Source organism: Muscardinus avellanarius, assembly GCF_963383645.1.
Source record: "Muscardinus avellanarius genome assembly, chromosome: 3".
NCBI classification, from domain to species: Eukaryota; Metazoa; Chordata; class Mammalia; order Rodentia; family Gliridae; genus Muscardinus; species Muscardinus avellanarius.
This window is the reverse complement of record NC_137788.1, coordinates 105801075-105804256: the sequence shown is the minus strand read 5'-3', so window position 1 is coordinate 105804256 and position 3182 is coordinate 105801075.

Below are 3182 nucleotides of genomic sequence, written 5' to 3'. Positions count from 1 at the left end.
GGTGTTGCATATTGAACTCAGAGGGTTCAGTCTCTGAGTTACACCTCTGGTTGTTGTCATTATTATTATTATCATTACTATTATTATTATTTTAAACATGTTCTTGTTAAATTGCTGAGAATCTCACTAAATTGCTGAGTCTGGCCTTAAACCTGCGATCCTACTGTCTCAGCTTCCCAAGTATTGGGATTACAGATATGGGCTACCATACCCAGCAGCTAGTGATACTTTCAATATAGTGCTATTGGCCACATTAAGAGATGGTTGCTATTCTTTTTGCTTTTTGTTTTGGTACTGGGGATTGGACCCAGGGGACATTCTACCTCTGGGCTACACCCTCAGTTTCTTTCCTTCCTTCCTTCTTTCTTTCTTTCTTTCTTTCTTTCTTTCTTTCTTTCTTTCTTTTTCTTCCCTCCTTCCTTCCTTCCTTTCTCTCCTTCCTTCCTTTCTCTCCTTCCTTCCTTTCTTCCTTCCTTCCTCTTTCTTTCTTTCTTTCTTTCTTTCTTTCTTTCTTTCTTTCTTTCTTTCTAACAGAGTCATGCTAAGGTGCTAAGGCTAGCCTCAAACCAGTGATCCTCCTTTCTCAACCTTCCAAGTACTTAGATTACAGGCCTGCACCCCCACACCAAGCTACAATTCTTGGAAAGCTTATTAACGATGTATTTCATTAATCTAAAATGTACTTTTTTTTACCTTTTGGGGGGGGGATCTTGGGATCGAACCCATAGGTGTTCTACATCAAAGCCCCAGCTCCTAGCCCTTTTTATTTTCTTTTTTATTTTGAAACAAGGTCTTACTAAGTTGCTTAGAGTCTTGTTAAGTAGCTGAGGCTGACCTTGAGCCTGCAGTCTTTCTGTCTCAGCCTCCCTCCTGAGTACTGGGATTACAGGCATGTGCCACCGCACCCGGCTTCTCTTTCATATTTTATCCTCTCAGAAATGGGGTCGTGCTCAGGACTCGATTGCGTCTTAGTGTTGGTTATAATGCAGCTGAGAGGGCTCCTCCTGGCTCAGTGCTATGTTCAATAATGCTGCCAGTTAATACCAATGGCACCTCTGCATTGATGAAACATAGTAATTGGAGGGGGAAAAAGTACTTGTGTAAATGAGCAGCCACCAGAGCCTTGCCGGTGCTGTCCTTGGGGCTCCTGTGGTGGATCCAGGCTATATCTACCACTCCTACATCTGTCCTGTAAGTGTCCCATGCCTCCCTGCTAGATGTGAGTCCCCTGAGTGCGGAGGTGTAACACTGTTGTCCCCAGTGCCAAGCACAGAGCCTGGCACGCAGGAAAAGCTCAGAGGGCTGAGGAGTTGCGGACTCTGCGTTCTGTACCCTATGTGGTGCTGCAGGACTTCAGGAGAAGAGCAGGGCCCCGGGCTGGGAGGCCAGGCAAGGCTTTCTGGAGGGAAGGAGGAAGGGGGTCTTCTGGCAGGATGGCCAATGGGCTCCATCACTCAGGACTGCAATAAAGGTGATAAGACAGTGCTGGGACCCTCATCTCTCCGACTGGGTAGATCCCGTGACAATTGTTACCCAGCTCGGTACTGTGTGTGGATTTCAGAGGGCCATGGGGTTCAATTCACCATTGCCTTGAATAATTTACTCTGGGTTTTAAAACAATGCATGCCCAGATTCAGAGGAAAAAGCAGCCCAGTGCTCAGTGAATTCTCACAGGAAGTCGTGAACACTCCGTCTTTGTGGTCTACACCTCGGAGCTTCCTACCAGTGCATAACAAGGTTTAACAAGTCTAAGAAGCCCAGGAGAAGGTGGGTAGGTGGGATCATAAAGATGGCACCGGGATTTCAAACAGGCACCTTCTCACAGCCTATTGTTCTAGAATTTTTTTTTTTTTTTTTTTTTTTTTTTTTTTGGTGGTACTGGGGTTCCTGGAAGCCCTTCTACCTCCGGGCTACGCTCCCAGACCTATTTTATATTTTTGAAACAGGGTCTTTTACGCCAGCACGGCTGGCTTCGAACCTGCGCGATCCTCCTGTCTCCGCCTCCCAAGCGCGGGGATTACAAGCGTGCGCCTCCACGCCTGGCACTTGTTCTAGAATTTCAACAGAAAACTGTTCTTTTCTCCCCATGTCTCCCAAGGTAGAGCTGGGGATGGGGCCGAGTCTAATAATAGTCATTCACAAAACAGGGTTTATCTGAACCCAGCCAGCTCTTAGCCTGCCCTACGCATCATCGATGGCCTTGAGATGCCCCACTATTTATTCCCCTCTTTTCTTTTTTTCTTTCTTTTTGGTACTGGGGATTAAACCCGAGGGCATTCTATGGCCAACCTACACCCTCAGCCTTTTTAATTTTTTATTTTGAGACAGGGTCTCTCTAAGTTGCTGAGACACTTGCTAAGATGCCGAGGCCGGCCTTAAACCCGTGATCCTCTTGTCTCAGTCCCCCAGTACTGAATTACAGGTGCGGGCCACCCTTCTTTTCAAGGATGACTCTACAGATTACTGGACGACGTCGGAACAGTCAAAAAAGTGAGACCCGAACAATGATGTTTTCTGGGGCTCCTTGTTGAAGTCCATGCCCCGCATTTTCAGTTCCTTCCACGGGTTTACACGTAGGTGGCCTGGCCAGCTTTGCGGTGGAGACAGGGGCGTGCTCTGTTCATTCTGGGGTCTGCAGGAGAGCTGAGATGACTAGCTTTGACACTGCTCACCCCAACTGTCTCTGTCTCCTGAAGCTTCCTCTCCGTGGCATGGGGTTCCTTCCTGCAGAGTGCAGATGCTGGCCTCAGGCAAAGCTTTTATTTTATTCTTCCTCAAGGCTGGTGGGCAAGAGCATGCCAGGGCACTTAAGAAACTCGAGGGTCCCCCCAGCAGATGGGCCTATAGGGGACATGGGCCCAGCATCCAGCTGGTGCTCCACATCTGTGTGGGGCCCAGAGGGAGGCAGGAAGAGCTCGAGGATTTTAGGGCTCGGGTCTCCGTCCTGCGCACCATCACCCTTTCATTGCTTCCCTCCTCCTGGTTTGATGGCTCTAGGAGGAAGCCAGAGAGCCCAGCATCCGAGCACAGGCCTGTTTGGCAAGTGCCCACAGGGCTGTGACCCACCAGGCTGGGGACAGCAGCACCCCCGTGTAGCTGACGCTTGGCGGAAGAGTGGACTGCACATCTGGAGTGGAGGAGTCCAGAGGGCCTTGTGATGGAAAGTACAGTGCCTGTCTCTT